At 53.5% G+C, this 12,307-nt stretch overlaps 2 pseudogenes; one reads left to right on the forward strand and one right to left on the reverse strand.

Annotated features, from left to right (window-relative positions):
- The window catches only part of LOC138101926 (zinc finger protein 208-like), a 198,121-nt pseudogene that overhangs the window by 106,118 nt on the left and 79,696 nt on the right, over positions 1-12,307 (forward strand).
- Positions 1-12,307, reverse strand: part of LOC138101910 (zinc finger protein 271-like) — a 46,343-nt pseudogene that overhangs the window by 23,391 nt on the left and 10,645 nt on the right.

A 12,307-nucleotide genomic window follows, 5' to 3' on the forward strand; every position in this document is an offset into this window, starting at 1 on the left:
CCTCCACAGCTGGACAGGGGACATAAAATTTAACAAAGGGCTCATGAGCTGAGATGAGGACCAACAGATCTCCCTTATCAAACGCTGTCACAGGTAGAACAGGCTTGAAACTGGAGATATGAATTGAATTTATTGCTATCAAACTCAGAGCAGGATAAGGAGAATTAAAAGAAGACCCTTCTGAACTTCTTCCTCCCACCCCTCCCTCCTTCCAGCTCCACCGCCCACCCCGGCAGTGCAGGACACAGGGAATTGGGGCCATGCTCAGTTCATCCCCGGTGCCTTCTCCCGCTGCTCAGGGACAGGAGTCGTTCCCCTGCTGCACTCTGGGCTCCCTCCCACCAGACAGTTCTCCAGGAACTTCTCCACCCTGAGTCCGTCCCACGGGCAGCAGTCCCCTCACACTGCTGCAGTCCTGGGGGTCACTCTGCCCCGGGGTCAGTCCTGCAAGGAGAGGCTGCTCCAGCGGGGCCCCTCTGTCCACGGGTCTCCCACGGGGTCACAGCCTCTCCTCAGGCATCCCCTGCTCCAGCGGAGGCTCCTCCAGGGGCTGCGGGGGGATCTCTGTATCCCTGAGGTTCTCTGCATCTGGCACCTCCATCTTTGGAGCCACCATGGATTGGCACCACTGGACACAGAGGAAGCTTCCAGAACCTTCTCCCAGAATCCAACCTGTAGTCCCCCTGCTACCAAAACCAGATGGAGCAAAGCCAATATAGCCCAAAAAATGGGGTCCCAGATATCCAGGTGCTCAGATGCACCCCAAAATGGGGATGGAGATGTCCAGGTGTGCCCAAAAATGAGGCCCCAGATGAGGGCGTTCTTTGCTTGGCAGCAACTGTGCCCTCTGCTACTGCACAGGGAGAGGAAATACAAAGAAGCCCAGGAGCTGAGAGAAGGACCAGGAGAGATCCCGCCCCGAGCACCGGCACGGGCACAACAGACCCAGCCTGGGCACAGGGAGGGAATTTATTACCAGCCAAATCCCAGCAGCACAAGGAGAAGGCAAAGAAATCTCTCCAACACCTTCCCCCCACCCAGCGGGGATCACCCGGAACGGGGGTCACCAGGGCTCTGCCCCACGGGGGTCACTGGGGATCATCCAACGCCGATCCTCCCACGGGGGATGGAGCTGGAGCAGCGCACGAAGCTCTTCCCGCACTCGGGGCACTCGCAGGGCTTCCCTTAGCGGTGCCTCCGTTGGTGTTGGGTCAAGTGAGAGCTGTGTGAGAAGCTCTTCCCACACTGGGGACACTCGTAGGGCCTCTCCCCGGTGTGGATGCGCCGGTGCCTGATGAGGGTGGAGTTGTATTTGAAGCCCTTCCTGCACTTGGGGCAGTGGAAGGGCCTCTCATCCATGTGAATGCGCTGATGTACGAGGAGATCGGAGCTGGTCGGAAACCTCTTCCCACACTCCTCACACTTGTAGCACCGTTCCCCAGTGTGGATCCTCTGGTGCCGGATCATGTTGAAGTTGCAGCTGAAGCCCTTCCTACACTCAGGAAACTCGTAGGGCCTCTCCCTGGTGTGGATACGCCAGTGCCTGAGGAGTTGGAAGTTTTGATTGAAGCCCTTCCCACAGTTGCAGCAGCGGAAGGGCCTCTCCTCTGTGTGAATGCGCTGATGTACGAGGAGATCGGAGCTGGTCTGAAACCTCTCCCACACTCAGAACACTCGTAGGGCCTCTCCCCGATGTGGGTGTGCTGGTGTCCTCACAGGCTGGAGCTCCAGCTGAAGCTCTTCCCACATTCCCCACAACCATAGGGCCTCTCCCCAGTGTGGATCCTCTGGTGTATCCTCAGCTGGGATTTGTAGCTGAAGCCCTTCCCACATTTCAAGCACTTGTGGGGCTTCTCCCCACACTGAGGCTTCTCCCCCCAGCTCTGAGCTCCCCCGCCTTCCTGGCACAGGGGGCTTCTTTCCTCCTTGGATCTCTCTGGGCTGCGTTTGCAGCCCCTCCTCCTGTGGCAGCTCTGGGGCTTTTCCTTCTCCTCCATCTGGCCACACCTTGGGAATGACAAATCCTGGATTGAGGAAAAAACAAGGGTTGAGTGTCGGAAGCCGCGGTGGGACGGGGAGCTCGGATCCCCGGCGGGGGGAGAAAAACTGGCACCAGCCAATATGGTTGAAAAATACACTGCCATTTATTAGCAGTCTAAAGGCACTCATATAGTATACCAGCTTGTTAGCTCCTAAGTGGCTTAACGCTTATCAGGACATATTTCTATTTCTACACAATCGGACTACATTGGCAGTTTTCCACAGTCTTGTTATGGTCAAAAGAATTTTGCCCTTGCCTCCCTTATACTCCTAGATATCACACCTGCAAGTACGTTACTCCCTGAAATTTCTCAGGCTGAAACTGTTTGGTTTCACACAGAGACTTTCCCACAGAAAGTGTCTCACACACAGGCCCAAAAACCTCCAGCTCAATAGCTTGCACAGCTCCTTTATTGATCCCAATAATTCCATTCTCCAGCAAATTCCCCGTTTTTCTTTTGTGCAAGCAATACTGGAGGGGTCACAGATGTAGTGACTTTGTATATTATCTACTGCAAGCATCGGGAGGCAAGGTGAACACACTGCCAGTTCTACAGTAATCAAATGCTACACAAATAAAACTAGCTATAATTTTAAACTTAATAACTTTAACTATCCCTCTAAGTTGAGACTGTCTTCTTCTATAATTATGTAGTTAATGGATGTAACTCACTTATCTATTAGTGAAAGGAGAAAAAATGATTAGAAAGAGTTAAACAGCATAAACCTTTAAACCTTTCCCAGCCGTGGCTGTGGGCTAATAGCAGAAGAGCAATAGCTACTTAACTTTATATTATTACATGTCTAACATTAATAATACACACTTAACTTATTAAGCACGTGCAAGGCTATATTAAACCTAATGGCTGCGCAGCTTTGACATCACTTAAACTCACACAACTTAGCAGAACTTAAAATTAACTTAAACTTAACTTTGCTTAAACTTAACACAAATTAACCTTAACACTACCTAAACATTATGCAACTTAACCTTATCACCTAAATTCTACAGAACTTTAAACTTAAGGAACTTAACCGTAACAGAAATTAACCTTAATGTCACGTAAACTTAACAGAACTTAAAATTACTCTTATTTCAAGACATTCAAAAAAAACAATTTTTCACTTTACTTCTGAGTTTGGTGTTATACTCAAAAACTTTTTGCAATATACCCAAAATTTTATGCAATTATTTCTCTTAGTTTTTTCTTTGAGAAGAGTTCCCCAACACCCACCACCAGTCACCAGCCAGGGCAGCTGTTATTTTCGCCCCAGAGTCTCATTATTTCTCCTGCTATGGAGAGTGGTGGATCTGGCAAGTCCTCAGCTCCTTCACTCAGCCACGTCTCAGCCTCTCTCAAGGCTCCTCGGGACAGGTCTCAGAGTCCCAGCTGTTATGGTAGTGGCATCACGTTCCTCAGGAGCTGATGCTGACTGTGCTGTCTCGTTTTGGGGTCCTGTAGCATGGCACCACTTTGCTGGGCACCTCTCTGGTCAGTGATGTAGCGATGACTTGTCCCTGTTGTTGCAGGACATTCTGCAGTGTTGCAGTCCACGTTCGTTCCCAGAGCAGGAACTGTGAAGGGGTTAACAACTGTAGGATACTGATGTGATGCTTTTGAACACAGGACATCTGCTGTAAAGAACACCTGCAAAATGCTTAGTATAGATAAGTTAGCAAGCGTTTTGATGAGTTTTTGCATTACTTGTTGGTACTTCTCTTTCATTTGGGGCTGTTTTCGGGTCGCCCCGGCCGGCTTTGGCATTGCAGGCGACGAAACTGTAAAAGCCGCGCTGCTGCCGGCTGTCCCGCAGTCCGGTGCGGGGGGGTCACCCTCCGCCGCTTTTGGCCGGGCTGCTGCTTTCGGCCGGGCACCGGGGCTGCCGGTGTCTCTCTGGCCCACCCGCGCCCCGCCCCCTGGGTCTGGTGTCTGTGCTTCCTCTCTCGTGGCCATTACTCTTCTGGCCGTCGGAGAGTTAACATCCGGCTCTGCCGGGTTTAGTAACTCTCGCAATGAGCTAATGCGCGCTGCTGTATTTTTAATGGCTTTTCTCGTGGCCAGCCCGAAGGACCGCGCTACCCCGAACTCCGCCGCGGTCTCTGGCTGCTGCTCTGTAAGTCCCACGTCTGATACTTTCGCGGAGCTGCTACAGCCCGTGCTGCCGCTCTCTACAGTCTCTATGGCAACCGCGGCAACTGTCTTTCCTGTTTTTACTTCTGAGAAAGTACTAATTACTGCTCTCCAGGTGAATTTGGGAGCTCTTGTTTCTGTAGCTTTCATTTTAAACGATCTTGGATTAACTAGTTCCTTATAAAGGTTTATCTCCTTAATTCCCTGCTTTTCTAAAAAGCGTAAAAATACATTAAAGGCTGCCTGAGTTTCCATGACTGCGTCCACAAACCCACGACTGAGCGCGAAACACAAACCGCATCCAAAGCGAAAACCCCGCGTCTCTGCGCGAAACTATTACCCGCGGATAACCCGCGAACCCGCGTCCAGCGCGAACCGTACCCGCGACCAGCACGAACCCGCGACCCAGCATGAAAACAAAAACCGCGGTCAAACCGCGAACCAGCGCGAATCGCGAACCACCCGCGAACTGCGTACCAAAAACCGTAAAAAAACGCGGACTACCCTGATACCACCCGCGTCTCTGCGCGCCTCAATTATCAGGGTACTGCAGCGTCCAGGCAAGCCTTTAGCAGCCAAACGGCGAACCACCGATGTTAGGGTGGTCCAGGCTGGAGGTCGGCCGACCCTCCACACCCGCCGGCGCTGCCCCGGCACCGCATTAGGCTCCTGCCAGGGCAACGGGAATAAAATACCAGTCCCAGTCCAAATTCCGAGTTCCGTGTTCGAGTCCCGTGCTCCGCGTTCCAAGTTCCGAGTTCGGTGTTCCAAGTTCGGTGTGCCGTGTTCGGGCGCCAGATGTCGGAAGCCGCGGCGGGACGGGGAGCTCGGATCCCCGGCGGGGGGAGAAAAACTGGCACCAGCCAATATGGTTGAAAAATACACTGCCATTTATTAGCAGTCTAAAGGCACTCATATAGTATACCAGCTTGTTAGCTCCTAAGTGGCTTAACGCTTATCAGGACATATTTCTATTTCTACACAATCGGACTACATTGGCAGTTTTCCACAGTCTTGTTATGGTCAAAAGAATTTTGCCCTTGCCTCCCTTATACTCCTAGATATCACACCTGCAAGTACGTTACTCCCTGAAATTTCTCAGGCTGAAACTGTTCAGCTTTACAGAGACTTTCCCACAGGCCCAAAAACCTCCAGCTCAATAGCTTGCACAGCTCCTTTATTGATCCCAATAATTCCATTCTCCAATAGTTGAGCACCTTGGGCTGGGGGTTCCTCCTGCCCAGGTCCGTCTATGGAATTTTCCGGGGCTTTTGTGTCTATAAAAACCCCAAACCACCACAATTCAGGCCAAAAAACCCTCCCAGCACTTCCCCCTCTCTTGATCTCTCCACTTGGGGTTCTGAGGGTCTCCATTCCCTGGGCTCATCGTGGTCCTGTGGCTCCTGGGGTTCTCCCTCTCTGGGGTCCCACTCAGGGATGATCCGGTGGTTTTGGTGGTCCCAGGCGTTCCTTCTCCCCTGAATCTCTGCTCCAGGCTTACAGCGATCCCAGGGGTCCATCCTTATCCAGGCTCACCCCCTCTCCAGGCTGCCGGGGCTCCCCCAGCTCCGGGATCGCCCCTCTCCCCTCACCCCACCCCGGGGCTCCCGGCATTCTCCTCCACAGCTCTCCTAGGGGGGCCCTAAGAACGATGTCCTCCTCCCACCCCCGCACCGGGACGGAGCCCCCAAAATATCCCCCGAAGGGGCATTTGCGGCTCAGCTTTGGGGTCCTGCAGGATCCAAACATCGCCCCCCTCCCCCGCCCAAAAATGAAACCCTCTCAGGGACCCACAAAGAGATTTGGGGCTCCATTCTGTGAGCTGCGAGCTCCAAACACTCCCCAAGAGAAAACGCCGCTCGGGGACCCCCAAGACATTTGGGGCGAGCTCCCCCTCCCCGCTCACCTGCGGGATGCTCCCGGGGCCGCGGCGGACAGAGCGGGCTCCGACCCCGCGCTTCCCCTGCTGCTTTTCCTCTTCCTGCTCCTCCTCTGCCTCTTTCCTCTTCCTCCCGCTCCTCTTCCTTCCTAATCCCGCCTCCTTCTCCTCTTCTCTCCAGGCCCTTCTCCCGCTCTTTCCTCACCCCTCCTCCTCCTCCCCCACCCCTTCTCCTGCTCCCCCCGGGCCCAGCGCCCACCCTTGGCCCCCGTTTTCCCAGCGCGGTCGCATCCCGCGGGAGGAGCCGGGATGGAGCCGGGACAGGTCGGGCTGGGGCAGCGCTGGGCTCTGGGCCCGGCCTGGGCGCCCCCCACGCGCCCCCTCCTCAAATTCCCCTGGCGGGGGGCGCTGGGGGCGAGGGGGGGGCGCAGGTGGGGTCCGGGTGGGGAGCGCTGAGCGCTGCGGGTCTGCCTGGCAACTGGTGAGTCACCAGCGCCGCGCGCTCTGATTGGCTGAAGGTTGTCATGCGCTGTCTCTGATTGGCGCCTTTCTTCGGGGCTCTTTTGGGGGGACTTTTTCTGTGGGATTTGGGGGTCGTTGGAGGCCGTGGGATTTAGGGGCGTCCCGGCACGTTTTGCGGTTCTCTGGGTGCTGTGTTGGCGTTCAAGTGCTTCCCAAGGGCCCCCCAGAGCGGAGTGACACGGTGGGGACACAGGGGGGTCCCCATTCCCGATCCATCCCAGGCTCGGTTCTGCCCCCGCCAATCCTGGCTCCCCCTCAGTTTCCCCAGAGTCCATCCTCAGTGCCCCCCAATAAACGGGACCAGCCCAAACAAGGAAGCTTTGTTGGGAACACTGGGAACAGCCTGGCGGGGGCAGAGTGACGCGGGGCTGTGGGGAACACACGACCCCCCAAAATCAGCACAGGGACGGAGCGGGGGGTCCTGGCCGGGCCCGAGGCCACGGGGAGGGGCTGCGGCCGCCGGCGGCTCAGGAGCTCTGTGGGCAGAGCAAAGGGGATGACACTGGGCTGGGGGGTACCGGGGGCAGCTTTTGGGGGGGGAAGACGAATTCAGGAAAAGGCGGCGGCTGCCGGGAAGGGACTGGAATGGAATGGGACAGGCTGGGATGAACTGGGACAGAATGGGACACCAGGATACACTGAGACCAGGACCGGGACTGCACAGGAGCAGATTTGGGACACCAGCAATTATACTGGGATATATTGGGACCACACTGAGGGCTACTGGGAACATGCTGAGGGTCAATGGGTGCTGCTGGGATATACTGGGAGTGGTTTGGATCATACTGAGACTGACTGGAATCATTCTGGGAGTGACTGGAACCACAGTGGTGGTGAAAGGGCGCAATTGGAAAGATGCAGGGGCAACTGGGATCATCCTGGGAGCAGCTGGCCCATGCTGGGGTCATACTGGGATCATACTGGGAGTGACAGGGTCATATAGGAGTGACAGGCATAGTTCTGGGAGTATCTGGGAGTGACTGGGATCATACTGGGGGTGACAGGGATCAAACCTGACTCATACTGGGAAGTTACTGGGAATCATACTGGGGGTGACAGGGATCAAACCTGACTCATACTGGGAAGTTACTGGGGATCATACTGGGGGTGACTGGACTCATACTGGGATCATGCTTGGAGCAACTGGGACCATGAAGGGGGCAAAAGGCATCATAGAGGGACTGACTGGAAGTGACTGGGGCTGTACCTTACTCCTACTGGGAGGGATTGAGAGTGAAAGGAACCATACAGGGCATGACTGGGAACAACTGGGACCATGTTGGGAGCAACTGGGATATTACTGGGAATGACTGGGAACATAAAAGCTTGAGTGGAGTTTTTATCCTGTGGCATTCCCGGGGAGCAGCAGCAGCTCCGCACCCCTAGCCCGGGGGGTGGGAGCAGGGGAACCGCTGGCAGCACCTTCGAGGCACAGCCGAGGGCTGGGGGGCTCCTCCCCCACTTCATTTTCTCTGCCCAATTCAAACCATCCCCTCCCATTCAAATCCCCTCCGTTCATATTTTCTCCCCACCATTAAAGTTTCCTTGCCCCAATTCAACTTTTGTCCCCAATTAAGCCCTGAGGCCCCTCCCCGCCCCTGGCTCCTCCCGGCAGGACCTGGCCGGGACGTTCTGGAAACAGCAGCGGGAAGAGTTCCAAAATTCCTCATTACTTCCATCGATTTCCTTGGTTTCCGGGGCATTTTCCTGCGGCTGCTCCAGGCCATGGCTGAGGGGTCCCCTCGGGCTCCAGCCCCTTTCCAGCCCCTTTTGCCAGCTCTTTTCCTCAGCTGACCCTGATGCCTTTTCCTGTCTTAAAATCAAGAGTCACACACGGTTAGAAGGGGAAAAGGGATTTTACCTTGGTATTTATTTTAAGGATCCTTAGGTGTACACATCCAGGTCATATGCATCAAGATGCACCCCACCAAGTCTATCTCTGTGTGCCTCTCTCCCCCGACATTGGGCATAACACTATAGGTTTTACTAATTAGCATATCTATCAAAGATTCCCCAATGAGAGGTTTAAGTGAGCCCCCCTCCCCAAGGAACCTTCCCCTGGAAGGTTCTATCTTGATTTACAGAATGTGTTCTCGAGAGGACCTTGGGCTCTGGGGCACACTGATCCCTAGCTACGAAGCTTCCAAAATGTTTTGTCTCTTAGCTTGACAAACAAGTCCAAGAAAGTAGGCAAAAAGCACTAGGAGTACAGAAGTTGTAAAAAGGTATAACAGGGGTATAAAAGAAAAGGCAGAAATCTTCATGGCATCAACCCAAACCTGTGGATTTTGGGGGGCAGGAAGAGTCGCTCTGCTCAGGGGTCCCCGCGGTGCCCCAGGGAGGCCCCGAGGCCGCAGCACGGTTCCCTCCGGCCCCTTGGAGCGTTTGGAATCTCCAACTCTCAGCAATCGCTGTCCGTGGCATTCAATTCCCCTGCAGGGTTTTCCCCCAGACCGGCTTTCTTTCCAGAGGGTTTTGTGGTTTCGCTTCGAGCCGGGGCCTGAGGGCACCGGAGCGGCCGCGGGTGCCGGGGCAGGAAGGGCTGAGGGACAGCAGCGCCCCACAAACCTCCGGGAGGGGGACAAGGGCTGGAGGGGGCAAAGAGAGAATAAACACGAGATTTTAGAAAAAGAAAGAAAAAAAAAGCATACCTCTAAGGAAATTCGGCTTGGCTTCCAGCGTGCAGGACACGTCTCAGCGTGCAGATCACGTTTGCATGCACCAAATATTACCGCAGGCCTAGGCCCTAGGGTGTATCACCGTGTCCCTCAGCCATAGGGAGGAGGAGGAGGAGAGAAGATCCAGCAGGCAGGAATTGTGCAGCAAAATTGATTTATTTAATTATTTTACAAACTCTTTTATAGACTTTTTTCTTCATAGTCTAATTGGACAAAGGACCAGCCACCCCTTGGGGTGATTGGCTAAAATCCTAAAACATCCATTTCCATATTTTTCTACTATACTATAAACAAAGCTTTTCAAGGTTGCAGGTGGCTTGATTGTTTACATACCCTGCTACCTCTTCTGTGAGAGAGAAAAGTCTCTCACAGACTTACAAAATAGCAAGAAAATCCTTGCTAGCAGCACTTTTGTATCTACAATGAGTGAGTGGGGTGTGGATCACATCACTGGCATCCCTCACTCGCCCACAGGCCAAGCCATCGTAGAGAGGGAACATCAGACACTAAAAAGACTGCTAGAACAACAAAAAGGTGGCTATGAGATCTCTGCCCCCATCACAAGACTGTCCAAAGTGTTGTTCACTTTGAACTTTTTAAACTGTTCCTATGAGGAACCTGATCCTCCCATAATGAGATATTTCACAAACTCTGCCAAACATAAGCTGACTGAGAGACCTGAGGTCCTAATAAAAGACCCTGACACTTTACAAATACGTGGCCTGTACCCTCTAGTCACCCGGGGTAGAGGCTACGGGTGTGTTTCCACCCCAGAGGGTCCAAGATGGATCCCTGGGAAGTGGATCAAACCCTTTTTAAGACCACCTGTGGATGCCAAACAAAGGAAAGAAGCTGCCACAGCCTGGAAAAGAAGAAAAACCAAGCCACCTGGAAAAAAGACTCGTCCTCCAGGCCTGAAAAACAAATCCTCCACCTCCCAGTCTCCTTAAAATGTGTCTCCCTTCCCAAAATGACCCCTCATTTTGTTTTGAAAGAGGGGGAGTTGAAGGAAGCCATTGGTATTTAAGTTGATTGTATTTGTATTAATTTTATTTGTGTTACACTGTTCCTAAAGTTACCTCCCTTGACAGCGTGATGACATCCTACCTGCTGCTGTCCCACCTGCTGCTGCAGCTCCTCCTCTGTGCCGGGAGCTCCAGCAGGAGGATTCCTTCCATTATCAAGGACATTGTATGGGGTTTCTTGATGGAGTTGTTAGTTTTATTAGCCATTCCCATTGTTAAGTGTTTGGTTTTGAAATCCCTCAAGCCTTCCCCCTCATTTCAAAGTAATAAAGAAGGGGGAGATGTTGGTGTGACCCAGCCCACTGCAGGGCTGGGGCAGCGAGATGCCAATCAATCCCAGCCCCTCCCCTGGATCGAGTTCCCCAAAGAGGCCGACTCAGAGGTCGATGGGCGGCTCAGAAGCCTAAGCTGCACCCCCTGGGCGGTGCCCGGGTCCAAGCCGCCTCCCTTGGTTCGGGAAAATTCTCGGTTACTCAGTCGTTCATTGGTTCTGTTATAACTCCCGCCTCTCGGTTTCCCCCCCAGTGGTTCTTGTGACATTGTGTCCTCCCCCTGGCTTGTAACTCATTGGTTGTTTCCCCTTTCACCAGGGTTTTCAAATTCCCTATAAAACTGAGGGAAAAGCCTCAGTAGCCGATCCCACCAATCCCATCACATACCAACACATGGGATTCCAGCCTTCCGAGCTCGTTTGGGTAGCGAAACTGCTAACAATAAACCTGTTAGAAGTCAAACCTGAACAGCCTCTCTCTTCCTTTGTCTCCAAGCTAACGTGAGCCGATCCCATCGGCTCCTGCCATGTTCCCTCTGCTGAGAAGCCGGCTAGCTAGCCCAGCAAGCAGCTCTTTTCCTGATCCTGAAGTTGATTCTGTGACGCACAGAAGTAACGCAGCTGGACTGTCTCTGACCTGGGGCACGCCACAGCTCGTGCTTTGAGCACCAAACGCCGCGTTAAGCCTGACTGGGAAGGAGTGGCAAAAGCATCCGATTGTGACTGGCCCAGAGGCCCCGTGTATTCTGGGCATAGACTTCCTCTGGAATGGCTATTACAAAGACCCGAAAGGACTCAGGTGGACATTTGGGATTGCTGCTGTGGAGGCAGAGGGCATTAGGCAATTGAACACCCTGCCTGGACTATCAGCAAATCCTTCTGCAGTTGGGCTCCTGAAAGTGGAAGAGCAACGAGTGCCAATTGCCACCTCAACAGTGCACCGCCGGCAGTATCGGACGAATTGAGATGCTGTGATCCCCATCCACAAGATGATCCGTGATCTGGAGAGCCAAGGGGTGGTCAGCAAGACCCACTCACCCTTCAACAGCCCCATCTGGCCCGTGCGCAAGTCTGACGGGGAATGGAGATTGACTGTGGACTGTCGTGCTTTGAATGAAGTGACTCCACCACGGAGCGCTGCTGTGCCGGACATGTTGGAGCTCCAGTACGAGCTGGAGTCCAAAGCAGTGAAGTGTTACGCCACTACTGACATTGCCAATGCTTTTTTCTCCATTCCTCTGGCAGCAGAGTGCAGGCCTCAGTTTGCCTTCACCTGGAGGAGCGTGCAGTACACCAGGAACTGACTGCCCCAGGGCTGGAAGCACAGTCCCACCATCTGCCATGGACTGATCCAGGCTGCACTGGAAGAGGGTGAGGCCCCAGAACATCTGCAGTGCATTGATGACATCATCATGTGGGGGAACATGGCATCGAAGGTATTTGAGAAAGGAGAGAGAATCGTCCAAATTCTCCTGGAAGCTGGTTTTGCCATCAAGAAGAGCAAAGTCAAGGGACCTGCCCAAGGGATCCAGTTCCTAGGAGTGAAATGGCAAGATGGACAGCATCAGATTCCCACCGAGGTCATCAATAAGATCACAGCAATGTCTCCACCAACCAGCAAGAAGGAAACACAAGCTTTCCTAGGTGCCATAGGTTTTTGAAGAATGCACATTCCCGAGTACAGCCAGATTGTGAACCCTCTTTACCTGGTTACCCGAAAGAAGAACGATTTCCACTGGGGCCCTGAACAGCAGCAAGCC

Source organism: Aphelocoma coerulescens, unplaced genomic scaffold, assembly GCF_041296385.1.
Source record: "Aphelocoma coerulescens isolate FSJ_1873_10779 unplaced genomic scaffold, UR_Acoe_1.0 HiC_scaffold_56, whole genome shotgun sequence".
Classification (NCBI taxonomy): domain Eukaryota; kingdom Metazoa; phylum Chordata; class Aves; order Passeriformes; family Corvidae; genus Aphelocoma; species Aphelocoma coerulescens.